The sequence below is a fragment of the Coptis chinensis genome, chromosome 2, assembly GCF_015680905.1.
Source record: "Coptis chinensis isolate HL-2020 chromosome 2, ASM1568090v1, whole genome shotgun sequence".
Classification (NCBI taxonomy): domain Eukaryota; kingdom Viridiplantae; phylum Streptophyta; class Magnoliopsida; order Ranunculales; family Ranunculaceae; genus Coptis; species Coptis chinensis.
Genome location: NC_141457.1, coordinates 60,544,266 through 60,564,567, shown reverse-complemented (window position 1 = coordinate 60,564,567; position 20,302 = coordinate 60,544,266). Strand labels below are relative to the sequence as shown.

At 34.4% G+C, this 20,302-nt stretch overlaps 1 long non-coding RNA gene and 1 other non-coding gene across 2 annotated transcripts; both read left to right on the top strand.

Annotated features, from left to right (window-relative positions):
• The first annotated feature begins 10,415 nt into the window (after nucleotides 1-10,415).
• Nucleotides 10,416-11,585, top strand: LOC147516931 (uncharacterized). Its single transcript, XR_015213769.1, has 3 exons — nucleotides 10,416-10,571; nucleotides 11,293-11,400; nucleotides 11,483-11,585. It is a non-coding gene; the product is annotated as an uncharacterized LOC147516931 (long non-coding RNA).
• Nucleotides 11,586-18,434: 6,849 nt separating this feature from the next.
• Nucleotides 18,435-18,540, top strand: LOC147516930 (small nucleolar RNA R71). The gene has a single exon (XR_015214587.1). It is a non-coding gene; the product is annotated as a small nucleolar RNA R71 (small nucleolar RNA).
• The last annotated feature ends 1,762 nt before the right edge of the window (nucleotides 18,541-20,302 follow it).

The window sequence follows — 20,302 nt, the reverse complement described above, 5'->3', positions numbered from 1 at the left end:
TTCTCCTCTTTTCAATTGTTCGCCCCAGTTCAATACCAAGAGTCCAAAAAAAAAGGAAGCCGAGAAACACCCATCGTCACCCTGTCTCCAACCTAGCTAAAACATAAAACCAAAAGAAGAAAAACATTCGTCACCTCTCTCCGTTCAACCCAAAGCCATCAATTGCTTCAACAACTTTAAATGGGTATTGCATTGATAATTTTTGAATCTATAGAAGAAGAGCCAATAGATATATAGCCTCTACTTTAGGGTACAAAATTGACAACCTTTATTTTATTTTTTTCTGATTGTGCCTCTCCTGTGTTAAGGGGCAGATTGAAAGATTAGTAATTTCAATTTTTTTGGCAAAGTCATCCAGTGTGGTTACATATTTTTCACATGTGATTTGTTTGTATCATATGGATTTTTTTTTTTTGTTTGCTATATCGAAGATGGATTCTTCCTTTATTGGGTTTTCAAGAGTTTCTTTGTAAGTCCAGTGCTACAAGTCATTATACACCACTGATTTATGACTGATGAAGAGCCAAAAAGGAGTGGTCTAAATATCACTGTCACTGAACAAGGTATGACACAATGTAGTTAATTCTTTTGTTAGTTCAGGATGCTTTGGTAATAAGTCTTTGATCTTCCATGTTTTTCCTCCAATTGGTGATACATGTTTAGGCTTTGAGATTGTTAGTTTCTTGGTAAAACTTTAGAAGGTGGATATATTTTATTTGGTTCACCATTTCAGTTTGTTTATAGCTGCTTTCCTATCTTTCTTTTAAGGATCTGTTACGTTTTGCGTTTGTTTAAATGGTGGTGGACATTATAATAATGCTTAAGTTACGTTCATTAAGATTTTTTAAAGAAATGATATCTTTAATAATTCCCCAACACTATATTAGCTAACCACCTACCAAAAGGATCATGTTTCTTACCGACGTGGTTCTTATCCCATAGGAGACTATGGGAAGTTTTCAACAGATTGAATGATATGTCTCATCGGCCTGAGAAGGTTGATCATAGCAACTTAATTTAATCATTCATGGTGTTGTTAGCAGAGTGCGAAAGATACTACTTGGTGCTTCATATGAGGTGAGTTTTCAAGTAATACAATATTTGTGCTTTTAAGTTAATCCACAAATCTTATCTTATTTCAAAAAAACTAATATGATATTAATAAGTACGTTATATTCTGTGGACGATATGATGGAACTATCCCACTTGGTCTAATTTATTCTTTATAGTATATAGGTCGAGTCATTATGAGTTAAAGGTATGAGTCCTTGTGGTTGATTTTGGGTTCAATGGTTTTGTTTTATTCAAGTTTATGTCTACCTTGCCTTACGTACCAGTACCAGACCTTTTAAAGTGCCAAAAAGAAGAAACAAAAATGTTATTATTTAGTTGAAGATGAACAAAAGTTCAAGGCGTGATCTTGGGGTTGGGGTTTTGTTTGGGGTCAGAATTTGAATTTTATTCAAATTTGAAGACCAAAGGTTTGGATTTTTTTATGGTTGAATAGTGTGGACTAAGTTTTAATCCCCTCCTCCCCCGCGTCTTTACTCCTTTACAATCTTTCTCTTACTTTTTTTTTCAGGTTTTTTATTGTCTTGGATATTTCATGGAAAAATATGTCTTTCATGAGAGGCAAGTGCCCATCTCTCTTTCATCAGTTATTTCATTCCATTATTTTTCTTATCAGTTTTCCGATTGCCTAGGATATTTCAAGGGAAAATACATTTTTCATCATATTCGATTGCTCATCTCTAGCCCATTACAGCCTTTTGTATTTTATGATTTTTCAACGTTAATCTAGCATGTATATAGTTTTGATTGCCATTTCTTTTCATTTGTTGGTTTAGGTGAGAGGGAAAGAAGGACAATGTGTTATTGCTCAAGTTGTGTTTCTACTTTCTACTATATATGCTTCTTGGTGGACTCACTGTTAGTTGGTATATCTCAATTGCATGGATTTATCGTTTATCGATCACTTTTTTTGTCTGTGATGTGACCAGCACGATCACAACTCAAGCATGAAAAAAGCCAATATGCAAGGAATGCCATAGTTTTTTCTCAAAATTCAATGTACTTTGAAAATCATGTCTCGCGTCATTTTCTCTTTTAATGTTTATTATTCATTTCATTATAAAAGGACTCATGAGGAGTGATCAAGGTGAACACATAACACAGTGTTGGGGTATGTCACACATGACAACCAAATATTAATCTGCTTTCAACATTATTCGCAAGAGAATCAAAATTGACTTTCATTTTTAAATAGGATGTAAAGTGGAAGATTCATGTATCACCAAGCATATCAGATTGTTCTCTTGCACTTTTAATATGAGGTTTGTATGATATGAGTTTACGTTATTAACCGTATCCAATTATGTGTTTGCGCTATCGATTGATTATCCTAAAACAGTTTTTAATATTGTTAGAAATGTAGGTTCATTTGATGTAAATTGCATTTCTCTACTTCATCATCTAAAATGGTTATATCTTAAATTAAATCATTTTGTAGATGATGACTACTATGTATATTTAGTAGAAGGGTACTTAATACTTGGAACGATGGTTGATGCAGTGTGTTGTCCGATAAATTGTTACTAATATGTTATTTATTTAACAACAAGTATGATTTTTATAGAAAGAGCAAGGTAAATTAATCTGGAAGATGTGAAGGCATGCTATCTCTCTCTCATTTAAAAGGTGAGTTGTACTCACTATCAATTATGCTATGTGATTCTTTATTCTTTCTAATTGTATAATCTATTGATTAATCTTACGTAATTTTTTTATTGTGTGTGAACTATTTGTGTAATGAACATTTTGTTCATGCATGTATATTGGTTAGGAGAACCTGTTGGTACAAAATGTATGTAATTTTGGAAGATTCAATGGGATTTAGGAATGAAGTCTGAACGAAAAAAATAATGAGGGGGTTTTAATCTATTTGTTTCCATTCCTTAACAAAATAGGGCAGTCTTGATAGCCTACGACTGGGATTCAATTTAAGGCAGTATAAATTGAGGGTCACAATTGCCTCCACGTGAGATTAGGGCAATAAATAAAATTCTTAAATGTGGAAACCCTTCGTGTCCAAACCTTTCGTTCTCCGAGATTAGAATTTAATTGGACCTAGGTGAAAAACTTCGAAACCTTTTGGGTTCTCCTTCCACCTCTCAGTGCTTCGACCACAGTGCGATTAGAAATTAATTTGGAAAAACAAACATTTGCTTCTCCTTTTGTTCCATCTCCCCACCTTTTTAATAAAGAAAAAAAAAGGCGATTAGCTTCGATACTAAGATCTCTCTCTGTCCATGGGAGAAACGGGTGGGGTGAGGGTTTGTGTGCTCCGGCAAGCTTTACTACCAATTTGTGCTTTCATTTTAATTGATCGGGTTGAAAAGAGCAAAATACTACCAATTTGAGGAAACAAATAAGAGCAACGGTCAGAAATCCAACAACCTTATGTACTGTTTGATTGTTTATACTTCACTTTAGTCTAATTTCTATTACACAATCTCACGGTCTCACTCTTCTCCATTTTATTTTTGTATGTCTATCTCACCGGAAAAGCAACCCCTCCCCCTCATTACACAATCTCACGGTCTCTCTCTTCTCCATTTTATTTGTGTATATCTATCTCACCGGAAAAGCAAAGACATTACAACAGAAGTAGGTGAGCATTTGATAAAGGTTATTATTTGCTTTGTCTGTTATAGTTTGATGAACCAACTGTATAATTTCTTTGAATGTTAGATTGATATATCTATTTCATCTGTGATTCCAGTCCTTGCATTGCCGCTGCTATCTTTTCTTCACTGGCGTATTGCTTTCAGGTACGAAAGCGGTATGAGAAGTTTATATCCATTACTTTCTATTTTATCTCATTCAATGATTTATGCATTTTTCCATTGAATTTAAATTTTCTTCTTTTCTATCTAAATTTTTCTTCATAATGGACTTATTTTCGATTATGGTTATTTTTATTTTTATTTTTCTTTATTAAGTTTCAAACGTGAGAATCTTTCATGAATGAAATTCCATTTTAGTTGAATGCCTCGAGTTTTTTCAAGTGCAGTCCATTTGAGTTGATTGCGCATCCTTAAACTTTTCTAGGGTACAGTCAATTCTGGAGAAAGACTTTTCTCACCCAGCTCGCCCTCTATGTTTTCTTCCAAGTTTCTCCCAGGTGTGACTCTTCATTTCCTATTTGTTTTCCTATCCTTCACACTTTCTTTTCCGCACATTACATTATTGCGTTTTTTGTTGATTTTCGAGGATCATCTTCAGATTGCACAGGTTGTCCCCCCCCCCCCCATATGGTTTTTGAAAAGCCAGATACCGATTTGGGTTGTTGTTTTTATATTTACTTATTTTCAACTTGACATCTTATTGCTTAACAAGTTGATCATTGAGCATAGGAATCAAAGCTTTGAATTCAAATAATGCAATTGTTTATTACACCCGATGAGCCCTTTGGTTTTAATTTTGTATTTTAAGGCTTAAATCTCAACTGACTTCTTATGTTTTTTTGGATTTGGTAGTTATTTTCAAGTCATTTGGATTTCTTATTGATTGAGTGTGTAAATGAAGTACCATTAAACAGGAGAATTGACCATGTGATTCTTTATTAAATAGGGGTAAATGTGGTTTCCTTAATTATGTTATCCCAACTTAACACACAATCTCACAGTGAACACTGAAACTATGAGATTGTTGTATATACATGTGATGGTTGTTGAATTTTGGAAACATAGAAACTTTTTGCTTCCATTGAGTGCAAGCAGACATTTCATACACAAACAATTAAAGTGCCTACGTTAGGTTTAATCCTACGGTAGTGTGACTAATGGTTAGCAGGTTAGGACTCCCTCATGTGCCTTGATCATGCACCATGTGAGCTAGCAAGATTAGAAATTAAAGATAATTCACAATTATGAGGCATAATATGAGTTTGAATTGAAAACCTTCATCAATAAGAAAATTAAAGGTTTCATAGTTCTCTTCATCTATAATAATTATAGTTGTAGTTCGCCTATTAGCAAGTGATTCAAATGGTGTGCTTTGTCCATTATTCTCCCGAGTCTTGACCTGGCCACAATTTGATTAGTTTTTAAGTTGAAATGCTCATTTATTCTTTTGGTTAGTTTCTTACTATGAATTCCGAGATCCATCTTTTTTGTGGGTGACTGATGTGAATAACCTAACCAAAGCTTTCATTTTCCTGTAGACAGTGAACCTCACACAATTGTTATGATAGGTGGGTGACGTACCACTTTGGATCTTCATTTGAGGGTTGTATGTTTTTTTGCAAACTTTCAAGCTGTATTGAGATATTATTCTTGAGAATCATCATCTAGAAAGGTAATTCTTTATTTGTTCCCTCTTAGCTCTTTAATCTTTTACCTAATTCATCTGCTTTGTTAATCCTTAGGTATGTTTTAGATCAGTGCTCCTTTCAATTAAATAATTCATGTATGGAATTTTCTTTTCTCTTTGATGGACTTTTTACGATTTCTTCTTTGTTTATTTTTCTAGCGTCATTTTTTGTTATGGAATATAGGTTGCTAACTAACGGATGCAAGGCTGTTATGCTCAATTACTATTAAAGACTAAAGCACTTAAAAGTTGTAACTACCACCTCAATAGGACTCTCTGCATTTTAATTTCAACTTTCTAGCCTGAAAATGTATGTCGTATGTGCTTAATTCGTTAGTTGTGCTTCTTATATGCTTTTAAGTATGTCAAGATTCCTCTAGAGGGATTGCTTCTTTAATTGTGATGCTACTGCACTTTGAGTTCTACCATGGGTCATGGAAAATTTTCTTGGGCACTATATAAATTCATAATGTTGGTTCATATTGTCCACAACAAATAATTTTTAGGTCAGGAACCCCTTCATCTTCGTAGCAATCTTCTCCCAACTCTAAGATTCCCAAATCTAACCCTTGCATATGTTTTCATTAGATTTTAACCCTTGAACTATTAGTTGTGTCTAAGGTCTGACTTCATACATATTCTTATCATGTTGTATGCAAATTAGTGTGTTAACCCAATTCACACCTTTTAGTCTTACATGTCTCCACTCCGCGGTTTCATCTCGAAGAACTGAAATCTCACCATTTTCCCATCAGCTCTGCAGTAGTTCTCTCCTCCCTCTCCCCCGCCACCTCTCCACCTCCCGCGCTCTCTTTAGGTCAAACTCACTGGGCCCATCTCTTTGGCCCAATACCATACAAGGCCCACTTGTCTCTCTATCGTTCCTCTTACCTGTGATGTCCGTGGTCATGAATCTTGCTCACACAGATGCCCCATCTCGGGTCTGTCAATGAAGACGGCGGACTCGAGAAGACCTCGACTTGCAGTACCCCAAAACTCAAACAAATATACCCAAGATGTGACCTTTCTGGAAAAATTTCGACAGAACCTCCTCTGTACTTTCAACATTTCATAAACATAATAACCTCTCATAACCTGAACATTTAATAAGATTATATTCAAACCAAATATAAAACCTCATGCCTCAGTCGTAAACCCAACTACTAAAAGATATACGGATTCGTAGAACTAGCTACTTAACCATCTTGACCAATGCCAGTTAAGTCAAGTAACCAATCCTCGAATAAGAAGAAAACTATAAATATACAGACAACATTCCATAAACCTTAATATCCGACTTATACAATGCAAGTAACATACTGATAATAGCCAATTTACGTAAACTAACTATCTATGCGTAAACACAAATAATCAATCACATTAATAAGTGCTTAAATCAATATTCCTACTCTCAATTCATTATACAATATAAAGAGTCAGGATTCGTTCCACTCTTAATCTATCAAGACTAAACGAATTCAATTAATCAAACACAAAGAAACAATGGTGAGAGTAATGTGTGATGTGAAATTTCTATTCTACAATTATACTATGGATTCAAATAAATCTAAATTAACTAAACTAATAAAAATAGGGTTTTGATGGAAGAGAAAGTTATAGAGAAGAGTAATCAATCCACGTAATAACTAGTTTCATGCAAGAATCGAATTATTCATTGAAAAGAGATCATATTTAGGTTTTCACGCAACGATTCAACCTAAAGCCTCAACCTTTATCATCCCTAGCAACAACCTACATCTCTATAGTCATTATTACTAGCATGTAGGATTATTACTACCAAGTCTCTCGACTTAATTACAACAATCCCTAGTTTAATTTATCATATGCTCATTTTGGAAGTATATAGTAAACTAAACTCATTGAAATATATACACAGTGAAGTAATTCTACTAAGCAATATATTCCTCATTAGGTTTCATAATCATTCCCTCTAATTTGGGGGGAGGGGGGGTTAGCCTAATATCATTGGATTAATTAAACTAAAATAATGAAAGAAAGACATAATGTAAAGAAGAAGTAATTATTGAATTGAATACTAAACTCTATTAATCTATTTGAACAATAATAATAATGATTCAAAATGGATTAAAACTGAATTTAAAACTAATTTAGAACTAAGATTGTGAATAACTAATTATCAATTTAAGACAAACTAAATCTATGAATCAAATATTGAATTAGAAACTAAAACTTGAAATACAAACTAATTATTGATTCTAAAAACTAAATCTTGTTCTACACACTAATTTGATGCTAATTAACTAGATCTAAAACTAACTAATGAATTAAAATTAAGTATTTTGATCATTCACTAATTAAAAACTAACTAAAACTAATTGACTAAGTAAAAACTAACTAAAATCTAAGTACTTATTGTTCTAAAACTAATTTTTATGAAGTAAAACTTAGTAACTTAAGAGCTAAGCTTTTGTCTCTTGATATAAAAGAGACAAGATCCACAATTTCGTGCATGGGCTTGGAGCCATGTTTTCGGCCGGAAAATCGAGCCCAAAACCTCAGTATTTCAGTCCACAAAAGGCTTTTCAGCTGGAAATGACTTCAACAGCTCTTTTCGTCCACTTCTACTCCTCTGATTGGGTCAAGACTCAGACCATTAGAAAACTCTTTCCGAGCCGGTTGTTTTGACAAAAGGTAGGTCCAATTCTGGGGTCTGACTCCAAAGATACGGCTTTTGGAAGTTCAGCTGACTTTTGTGCGCTATTTCTGCCCGTGTTGACTTTGACTTTTCAGCTTTGACCGAGCTTTAAAAAAGGTTTTTTCTCCTTGAATCTTGGCCTTTAATGATAGAACTTCTTAGCAACCAATATTTGCTTCTTTATCTCGCAAAAGGGACGCGTTTCTGCACATATTCGACTTCAATGCCTGAAATACATAAGAACACGATAACAGTACTAACTCTTATTTATTAATCACATAATTGGTCTAAAAGTAATATTGTTAAGGGGTTAAAACTACAGTTTTGGGCTCTTATCAAACCACCAAAAAACATTTTTCTTGTCCTCAAGCAAATATGAGAAATTAGAATAAGTGACTAAAAATGAAGTTCTAACTAATCTGGTTTCACCGAGTGCGATTGCATTGACCATATCCAACAAGACCTTAAACCACTAGGAATTCCCTAGTGGAAGAGTTTTAGCCTCGTGAGAGTTTTCCAGTAAAGGTACTCACAAACTTCATCTATACTATAACAACTAAGAAATAAAACTATTGTTTTCTTATTTATGTCTCAATTATCTATACATCTCATTAGTAATGAATACAGAATAATCAAGTCGAAACCTAAGCTAATATATGAATAATAATCAAATCATCTTAAGACAAACAACTATACAATGAACTATGATATGAAATGCAATGGCAGGTCAGTTTCTGAAACTTTTGGGTAGCGTGCCTAAGTAGGTTCTCACAAGGAATGTGTCAAAACACATAACACTCTGATTTTTCCACTCAAGTTTGCTAACTCCAGTGTGCAGTGGGCACACGTTTCCTCACAATCTCAATGACAATCCAAGGAAGTTGAGGTCGATCAAACACATCTACCATTTACTATCACACCAACCTATTCCTAATTGAGCTGGAGGTCTTTATTAGGTGATACGGGGTGTATGTATTGGTTAAAAAAGGAGGGAAATGGATATTCAAAAAGACAAGTCTGAGAAAATAGGGTCTTCATATTATGTAACTAGAGAAAACCTTGTTCTTTTGCTTCTACACTTTGTTTCCATCATTTGCCTTTTTTACTCCTTTTATTCTATTTTTGGAGTTTTTATTTTATTTTTATTTTTATTTTCTTTTCTTTTCTTTGGATGAAAATTTCTTTTCTTTTCTTTTTCTGAAGCAACTAACTATTTATTTATTTATTTTTACATAGGTTTTTCTCTTCTCTTTTCTTCACTCGTCCTATTTCTCATACTTATCCAGATAGGTAGGCTGATTTTATTTTTTTATTTTGTTTTATTGGATAAAGGATTTATGGTTTGTGAAAAGGCTAATGAAAAGCTCAGTGGGGCGACTAGCGGATAATAAATTTCATATAGGTGTGAATTTCTGGCTATATTGATCTAAAGAGGGCCTAAATTCTCGCTTAGGATATGGTGTGGTGATCAAATAAGTGGATGTGTGATTTCTCTACTCGGATTTGACTTCTCCCTTGTGTCATCACTCAGATATTTCACTCTTATGAGGCTTTTAGGCTAGATGCTCACACTACTACAAAATTACTCATTTACCACGGTAGGTGAGAAGTTTTATACCACTATTATGTCAAACACAATGACAAAAACACGTATGCCACGGTAGAAATTTGTTATTTTTATTTCTATTTCTATTGATAAAAATCATGGGATCTAGTTCGCCATATGCCAGGGTTTCAATTATTTATGTTTTTTAAACTAGAGTACCCCATTGTTTCCTCAAACAGTGGTTTATAACTTTTTTTTATTTTATATTTTGGCAAAAAAAGTCTTATCTACCGTGGCCTTTGAAATTTTATGCCAAAAGCCCTCACTCTATCAGGAGGAAAAAGAGTCCATGAACTGACTCAAACCATCTCGTGTTATTTGCTCTTGAACTTCTTCACAACCCTGTGAGCTTCTCGGTTCATATTTTAATTCAGGTAAGGGTTTCTCGTTTCCAATTTTAGAAGCAAGATTTATCAATATGGTTTGATTTGTTCGATTTTCACTATGCTTCTTATGAGGGTTTTCAAGTTACCGAAATGAGGACCCGAAGTTGAATGAGTTTGTAGATTATTCACAAAAATTGAACAATTACGAGAAATCTGGTGTGCCAAAAGGTGCTGGGACTAATTCAAATGACGGGTTTGATTTAGGGAGAATGAATGGTTTGTTGGAAAGGCTTGGAAACCCTCAGTCCAAATTCAAGGTTTGAGCTCATTTTAAAGTATTTCTTTTTACACATTTTTTTTGTTTTTCATTAAATTTGAGTTGGGAACTTTAAAGTGACACACTTATTGTTTGATGAAAGTTCCAAGTGAGTGGTATTCTGTTGGTTATGGGACCAAAAGGAAACTTTTTCTGGAGCATTCTGAAGGTCATGTATTTGAATATAGTGTAGAAGGGAAATTTCAAATGGAGCTTGTTAACGTTCACGTCGACGTGAAAGAAACTGCTACTGTGGAGCCTGCTGAAAATAAGGTACTTCTTTTTGGGGTACCCTTCTTTTTGAGATGATATTTAGAAATGTGAAAATGTTTTACTCTCTGAATGTTGATTGATTCTTAAAGTTAAAAGTAATATGCTTTAAGATGCATTGCCAAGGTTTTTTTTAGTTTTGATTGAAATTAATAATCTTGATAATAACTTCGGTGTTGAGGATCACCTACAAAACACACAACCAAAGCCCTTTAAACACCATTGTTTCACTCTGTTGTTTTCTAGTATCTTTTCTACAAAGCGGTCAAGAGGTCAAGAGGACACTCAATTTTAACACAAAGTGGAATGGTTTTCACACTCATTTGTAAATGCTTGCGGGACATCATTTATAAATCATTTGAGTAGCCATATTGTTCCATAATTGAAGTCACTCTCTTTGTATGCAGTCTCATATTGTTCCATTTTTTCTCTTCATATATGTTTTCAATCTTCATGGTTCATTTGTATGATTTTTTCCTATGCATTACACTTGAATGCTCAAGTGGCTCTCCATGCTAATATATTATCTCCTTTAAGATGTTTACTTTCATGTCTGCAATGTTGTGGTATAATTTAATGTTTTCTTGCAATTCATCACCTTATCTTTAGTACAAACCTTTTATCATTATTGTTGCCACCCCTGATTGTTTTTTATTTTTGAATGCTTCCGAGGGGGCCTGTTGTGCTATGAAATGTTTTGCTGTTTTGTTGTGTTTCTATGTAGATTATGAAGATAAACATGTGGGTGATGAAAACTATTCCTTTAGAAGTGATGGAATCTGACACAATACGGAAACTGAAAGCAAACTTTTAAGAAACAGAATTATACTAGGTATGATCAATGATGTCTTCTTCTTTTGCGAGAAAGCTACATGGTTTGTTTACATAATAAATTTGGGTTGTTTTATAATTAGATAGCAGCTTTGGAGTATACGGGAACGAATTTAATTAGGAAGAGAGGGAAATAGTCTAACCTGAGGCATTGAGTTGCCTTTTTCGTCAAGTTAAGAGCACTTGTTGATGAGGTAAGGAAATTTAAGGCTAAGGAATTTTCAGTTGGTGTATGCTTAGTATCTTTGCACTTTTGAGAACTTACGTTATTTTTCTTTTTGTGAATTTGTTGAAGGGTTTACTTAGGTTATAACTTGCCTAGTAGTGGCCTGGCGAGGACCTTTAGTGCCCTGGCATGGCTGTAACAAGCGAGACATGCATATTCCCATTCGCTTGTATTGGGCAAGGTATTTGTTTTACGCTTTTTCTTAGTAGCTTAAAAAAAATTGTACTAAAGGAATAAGATATGGAGACTGTACATAAATCGGTTTTAGAAGTTTAGTCACTTACGCTTTAAGATACGAGCCTTCGTTAAGTAAAAGAATCAAAAGGGAAAAATCTAGATGAATATGTGAGAGTAATCCGACAAGGGATTTAAAAATGAAATTTCATTAGTTTCGGCTCAATGTCTTGACTTATTTTTTTTAGCGAGCACATGAATACATGAATGGCATACATATTCACCATGAATGATGTCATAATTCTTTGTTACTATGTTTCTTGTCTGACGCTTGTTTTTACATAACAATGTGTACAAGGCAACGCTATTCCTCCATAGTGTTGGGCTTGGATGCACAAGGCAAGTATAGATCAATGCCATGACATAAGAGTTATGTTTATTTTTATGTTCTTTCTTTGCTAATTTAATTGAAATTTATGAAGGAAGAAAAACCAAAAGCATATATGCTACTTATTTTGTCAAAACTTGGTTACTGGTTGGATTTAAGCAAATATTTTTTTACATACGTAAAACCTCTGTTCTCTTTTTTCTGCATTCAAGTTTAATTGTTAGAAGTGTTTGCTTAGGTGCTTAGGAAAATGTTTGTTTCTTACGTATGAGTTTTCACTCAGTTTTCTTCTCTCTTGGACATTTCTTGCATCCCTCGACTCTGAATAGCAAGGTTGTGGGAATGGGTGGAAGCGACTCTCTTAGTCCCCCAAACTTTTATCTCTTCCCTTTCTTTTGTATCTTACTCTCCTCCAAACACTCAATTTTAAATTCTTTCTCATATGTCTAGCATGTTTTCACCATTCCACAAGTTTTTTACCATAGCCCCTCACTATTTAGCATCTATTTTATTAGATTAATTATGATGAATTTCATACTCATTTTCTGTACGCAAGTTTAGTATTCATTTTGACTTCATAGAATATATTAGAGTTTATTAGTAACGTTGTTTCTTTTCTTTCCTTTTTTTGTGTAGACTTGAGTAGACCCTAAAGAGATATAATATATGTGAATGGGAATCAGATTTCTAAGAAGCTACCTCCAAAGGTGTATTTGGCCTTGAATAAACCAAAAGGGTTTGTACTCATTGTACTGATGCTTGATTTATTTAGCCTTTCTTTGATAAATGGTTTTTGTACTCAGTGCTCTAGAATGGTTTCTAACACTAAACATTAATTGTGCATGTACATATGTTCAAGTGGGGAGAAAGAGAACAAGTTTGTTATGTCACTACTTGATGATTATTTAAAGAGGTGGGTATGTACTTTCAATAAATTTTACTGAAGTAAATAGGATCCTATATAGGTTTATAGCACTACACCATATTTTTAGCTTTTTTCTTATTTGGCATATAATAATTACATTGATACCAAAAGGTGCTACTTAAAAAAGAGATAGGTGGCAACTCACTGTTTGTTGGTTCTCTTAGAGAATATGATGTGTCCTACCAAATAGCAAGAGACGGTCTAAAGTTATTTCACTCATCAATATGGTTACTATCATAGGGCTAGGTTTTGCACTGAGTTTTCTGCCCCTATGATACAACTAAGTCACTCTTAGTCTGAGACAAGATCACGAAAACAAGTACTTACATTCCAGCAAACATACACACGACTATATGAGTACTTGCTTTATAGCACACACACACACAAGAACACTAGAGAATTAATGGGATGCACTCACACTAGTTTGCTTAGAATTTAAAAAAGTTGTGTGCGCTTGAGGCTTAGGCCTTACGCCTCCCGTTGTGTTTTCGCTTTCCAAACATTTAGTAGTTTCCTTGACAAAAACTATGTTTCAAGTGAGGTGGATACTTTTCTTCCATTCTTTTTTGGCTTGGTATTTTTCTTCATATTGCTTGATTTGTAAAACAAGAGTAGTACATGTGTTGGAAACTTTTGTTATACCCGACCTATTAGATAATGCTTCTGATTTGTATGTCCCTCTTGGTAGTATTACTTTATTTGTAGTATCTAAGTTGACATTTGACTCATATCGGATAGGTACAAGTATTTGAGGAACATGTATTTGTCCCAGTCTCATGCAGGTGTGGCGAGTAAGAAAAAAAATAGTATTCAGGAATGAAGACTAGATGTGTATGCATGTTGTAGTGATTAAACTGAAACTTTATATAATTACAGTTAATTTGTTTGATGTGAGAAAAATGTAACTATGTAGGTGAGAATATTTGATTGGTTCACACGAACTTATTATTATACATACTAATTGAATTCCAGTCAACTTGTGGAGATAAGATGCTTACACTTTTTAAGAAGTACTTTTGACTCTGTATTTTTATAAAGGTTTGGAAATTATTTGTTTCCTAAAATGTATTAAAGTTGTAAAGAGTAACTCTAATTCTACTTTCTTCAATCATAAATGCAACCTCATCTAGATATATAATTGATTAAAGAATGAGAGCTTCTTGTTTTTATATAATATTTTTGATTGTTTCTATTTCTTATTCATATATTTTTCACAGGATGTTTCTTTTTCACGAGTAAGTAACAGTGGCGTCGCAACCGACTAATAATACTTTAAGAATCTTAAAGAACCAATTACTTAACAAGGTATCCCAAGTGGTTATAGTTATACAATTTCTTAACTATTTTACTTCTACTTTGTTTCCTTTTTTTAATCATAATTATTTCTTACATAGGGTGATCAAACTTTGCTTATTCTTTGGGCGAGAATGCCAATGCAAAAGAGAATGTTCTTGGTGAATTATATAGATTTACATTTTTTCTTTTCTTTTGTTATTCTTTCATTGCAATGCAATTTGGAATATAGAACAAGATTGAATAAGTTGGTTTGGAGGTTCTTTATTATATATATTTGGATTTTCAATAGGGAATTGATTATGGTGTTTTGAGTTTGTGATATGTATAATTATTTTATGAAGTTAGTATGTGGGTTGATTAGAATATTTAAATAACCAGGGATTTTTTTTTCTAAATAAAAAAAAATTATATACCACGGTTTTGGAAGAACAGTGGCAAATATGGTGACTTTATACCACGGTTTCTGCAAAATACCAGTACTTCGTATGGTCATATACCACGGTTTTGAAAACTTTATTACCACGGTTATAGGATAAACCGTGGTAAATAAGTACAAGTTTATACCACGATTTTATTAAAAGTATTTACCACCCCAGCTGATACCACGGTTTAGAAACAGTGGTTAAAGGTCTTTTACCACTCTAAAAAATAGTGGTATATGACCTTTTCTGTAGTAGTGTCATAGGATATCTATTAAGTACTCTAACTTAGGTCTCAGAAAAATACTGCCAAGTACAATCAAAGATGCTCATGCAAGATGTTCGTGAAAAGATGCAATGACTATTACCTATGTATTAATCTATGTTTCAAAAATTAAATCCTAATTCAAGTACTACGTGAGATTTCTAGACTATATCATCATGGAGAAGGGAACAATACTATTATCACTAAGTTCCTAGTATAAACAATATTTATGATTTTTAATTTTTTATAAAGAAAAGTGCGTAATTTACATTTTAAAAGTGCCTAATATTTACAAATGTTTCTATCCCACCCCCAAACAATCAAACGCTTTGTCCTCAAAGTGTAAAGAGATAAGAAAAGAATTTACCATAGAAACATGGCAAAAATTGGCAGTATCTATAACAGAAATATTATAAAAATGATATGATAATATGAAGCACAATTAAACTGTTATGTACTAACTAACACAAACTCTACTGGAGTAAACATGACAAGCAAAAGGTGGCAAAATGTTTTGAAATGAAATACCAAAATACGCCACCCCCAAACAAAATTGAAAAACTTTTTTTAAGTTAGAAACTTTTTGTTTGGCCTATACTCTAGAAAGGTGGTATTGTACAAAAACTTGGGTCTTTTACAGTCAGATTCCCTAGACTTACTAATATATTTTTATGTTTTTATTTTATTTAGTTGTTATATGTTTAATTTTTAGAAAAACAAAATTACGAAGAAGAAATAAAAAAGGAAACTCACTCCATAGAGAAACACTCCTCAAACAACAAGAAAAAGTGCAAGAGATGAATGTATGAGTCACATGAAATGTGGACTAAGGATCCGACACTTACAACCACTCGCTCCAAAAGGAGGGTCCGGTTACCTTAATGGTGCACTCACATAACATAAGATTAGGAATGGAGTACATCGAAGAATAAAATGAGTCATTTTTATTCAGATACTCCAGACTTTATCTAGTATAAATGTATTAAAATGTAGTTTACCATATATCAACAACCGAAAAAGTTGTGGGTCTTTCCATAAATAATTAACATGGAATGCACCACCACAGAGAATCAAGCCCCAAAACTTTCTACGACGCAACTTAGTTGAATAAGGTGTCCAAGTGAATGACCGTGAGAAAATGAATGGTTGTGGAAAATACTTGGAATGTGGATACGTGTTAGAAGAAAAGGGTGGGAAGAATGATTGGATTCTATGAGGGATTAGCTCAGGTGGATGGTGGTAGGGTGGTGTTCTAGGTAGTGCTTGAGAGGGTGGATCATCACAGGTTCTTAGAAATTCGTTGAAGTCCTCATCTAGGTTGTTTGCATCCATATAAATATGGCATTTATCTCCATCTTTGAGGAATTAATCTATCTCGTCTATTGTGAGATTGACTCCATCTCTCGTAAGGTCGGAAGGCAGGGTGGGAAATTTTGTCTCTATTTCAGTTATGTTCAAGGAGTCAAAATTGTGATCTTTGTCTTCTTCCATAAGAGGGGTATCTACTAGTGTGGGGACGAGATCGTCGAAAGCACTAATATGATATACAAAACTCTCAATCGACTTAACTTCACCTTTTACAGGCAAACCTAGTTGTCCCTGCTTTTGTCTAAACATGTTAACTTCTACAGAAAGATTTCCAAAAGAAAGAGTCATTGAGCCATCCCAACAATTCATTTGGGCATTGGCGGTTGCCAAGAAAGGACACCCTAATATGATGGGAATAGAATCATGAGCAGCTTCTGTGTCAAGAATAATGAAGTTGACTGGGTAGTAAAAATCCTGAACTTTAACGAGAATATTTTCAACTACACCCTTGGGATACTTAATAGAACAATCGGCTAACTGCAAAGTCATTTTTGGTGGTTGAAGTTTTGTTAGACCTAGTTGTCTATATAAATAAAAAGGGAGTAAGTTAACACTCGCCCCTAGGTCTAATAAAGCAGTTGTTATGAAGGTATCACCTCATGTGCATTATACAGTAGGACGACCAGGGTCCTTGTACTTAATAATTCCGTTATGTTCAGATAAAGAGGGATATTGTTCAGTTAAGAAGGCTTCGTGGGCTATGTTGGTTTTCCTCTTCTTGGTGCACAACACTTTTAGAAACTTAGCGTGTCCAGGTAGACTTTTTATAGCATCTAGAAAAGGTGGTTTATAGTTAGATTTTTAAACACTTCCCTAATCTCATCAAAAATTTTGTCCTTTTTAGACACAATTAGTCTCTCGGGATACAGTGGTTTATCTCTATATTTAGCATAAGGTTCCAAAGTATTATTAGTCTTTGCTTTATCTTTAACCATTTTCCATCTAAGTGTCCATATTGGAACCTCTACAGGTGTAGGGTTTTCAATTTCTATTATTGGGTCTTGTAATGTTTTCCCTTTTAGTTGTGGTTTAACTGGTACTTCTACAGTTGTAGGGTCTTCAATTTCTATTATAGTATTTAGTATGGTATCATTTTTAGTTTGCGGGTGATCTTTTGGCATAGTCACTTGGTTATCAACTACTCACCCTGAATGAAGGGTAGTGACTGCATGTAGGTCCCCTGGGGTTATATTACCATTACACTAAATACTTTTTATTTCGAAGGCGGTGTTTGTTGACTTAGGATTAGGCACTGCTTGACCTGGAAACACACCTGTTTGGTTATTATTTTGGTTAGGAGACATGTCAATAACCTTTTAGCACAAAGACTGCATCATTTGCATCGTTTGTTTCATCATATTAGAGTTTTGATCATGCTGATCTTTCATCAAGTTGAAGTTTTGTTGCATAATTTGATTTTGTTTCTCCAACAAGGTCACTACTACTTTGTCTGTAGATGGTTGGACTGGAATTAAAGCTTGTTGAGCATTCATGTCTTGATGTTGATAGTTCTGGGTCATGGGCACTAAACCTCTATTCTGGTCACCTAAGTTTCCTTGTCCTTGATGTTGAGTTAATTGGTTAAAGTGTGATGGTTGTGGTGGTGGTTGTGCATAGACAAGAGGACAATAGAAGTCGGAATGCTCAAGACTAAAATAGACATTACAACAAGTAGAGTTAATCTTCATGACTAGAGTAGGTTGTTGTTGAATAGATAGGGCATCTACCTTTTTAGTGAGGGCATCGATAAGAGTTTTAAGCTTGGGATCATTTTTAATCTCAAAAGAAGAAAGAGTGGAGCGGGAAGATTCGTTACCTCCCCAATTGTTGTTCCTCTTAGATTGATCTTCTAAGAATTTATAAGCCTCCAAGCCTCCTTTAGTAAGAAAACTACCCCTAGTCATGATATCTAGAACCTCCTTATGATGATGTAAAAGTCCCTTGAAGAAGGCATGGACAAGTGTGTCTTTCGCAAGATTATGATGCGGGCATTCAATGAGAAGATCAGTGAAACGATTCCATGCCTCTGAAAAGGATTCATGAGGATTCTGGTGGAAGAAATGAATCTTCTGAAGGATTTCATCTGTCTTTAGTGGTGGGTAAAATTGTTCCATGAACAATTGAACAACTTGAGCCCATGAGTCCACATAGTTTGGCGTTTGGGCAATTAACCAAGACGCCACCTTGTCGGATAGGGTGAAAGGAAACACCCTAAGTTTAACTTGATCCAGACTTACGCTAGGATGATGGAATGTAGTGAGAACTTGTTCTATCTTACGCAAATGCTGGTAAGGCTTTTCGTGGTTTAAACCATGAAAAACCGGTAACAAGTTAAATATATTAGGGGGAATTCGAAAATCCCCCACTAGATTTGCAAGAACGATGCACGACTTAGGGCCATCGCTTAGGGCTTTATAAAAATCAGAGAGAGGAGTCTCTTGTTCTTTAGCCATTGATGCAGGTGTAGTGTGTGAAATTCTAGATAGGCTGGTGGTATTTATATCTATAAAAAACAAGCCTGATTATACTAGAATTAAACTCCTTTGATGGAAGAAACGAGAAGTGAAAGAAGGAGTACCTGAATGCCTCCTTGCTACGCTTATGAATAGCATCTTGTATATGCGAGTTCAGTGTTTTTAACAAGTTAGAAACACTGAATAACTTGAAGAAATGGAAATTTGGACTAACCTGTGAAAATCGGGCTGCTCAAGAAGAGGGCGCGGGTCGCACTCAAGTTTAACTCGAGTTCCAGGTGCTTCAGCGCGGGGGGCGCTCAAAATTTGCCTTGTTAGGGCGCGGGTTGCGCTCAGGTCAAACTCAAGTTCTAAAGTTTTCAGTAGCTAAGGGGCCTTCGGAAGTAGCCTTGTTGTATGGGGCTGGTCGCTTCATGCTATTCTTGCGAAAAAAATTTAGTTTCTAAACCAAATGATCACAGTTAGAACCAAACAAGGGTGGGTGGGTTAAGAATGGGGGATTGCCCCCTTAGATTCAAGCAATTGAATTCTTGTCCTGAAAGAGTTTAAGATGGCAGCGGCGCCATTTAATAATACATAAAAACAGTTAAACACTAATATTAATGTTAACAACACTAATACGTAATATTACCATTTTTATGTTATCAATTATATTTCCTTACTCTCTCAAATAATAATGAAGCAATATATATATAAGAGTATGGATTCACATAATAGCGGCGCCATTTGATAATAACAGATTTACGTAAACTAACTATCATAATAAGTTGAAAATGGGGACCGAGTTAAGGGTGACCAGTAGAGACTTAACTTAAGTTGCTTCTTGATTCTGTGTCCCATTTAGTTCCTCTATTAGCAAAAAATAGTAGGTAAAGATAGTTTTATCTTTCTCTTCCTCTTTTCTTTCCTATTTTTGGTAAAATCCTTCGCTGGAGAACAGTGTGAGTTAGACTAGGAAAGGAAGCCTCTTGTTCCTTTGTTCTTGTTTTGTCCGTTAAGCTGGTTTCCTTATGGCTACTCCTGGTTCAGCCATAAATGGTCCCTTGGTTATGGGAGTACAGGGATCCTGGAGGTCTTTGTTTGCAGCTGAATCAAGTTAACGAAACACTACTTTGAGAAGGTTTGAGACTCATCAGGTGGATGGGATAGTGGAAATCCTAGCAAACATTTTAGAGAAAGGTGTCTCTATGTGGAGTGATTATGTGGTTGGGTTTTTTGTTGAAAAACGGCTACCTTTCCCTATGGTTAAAGCTGCTCTAGCTCGGCAGTGGAAGGTTAAAGGAAGCTACTCTATATCTACTGATCGAGAGCTATTCTATTTTAAGTTTAACCTGGACGAAGATAGAAAACAAGTATTGGAAGCAGATC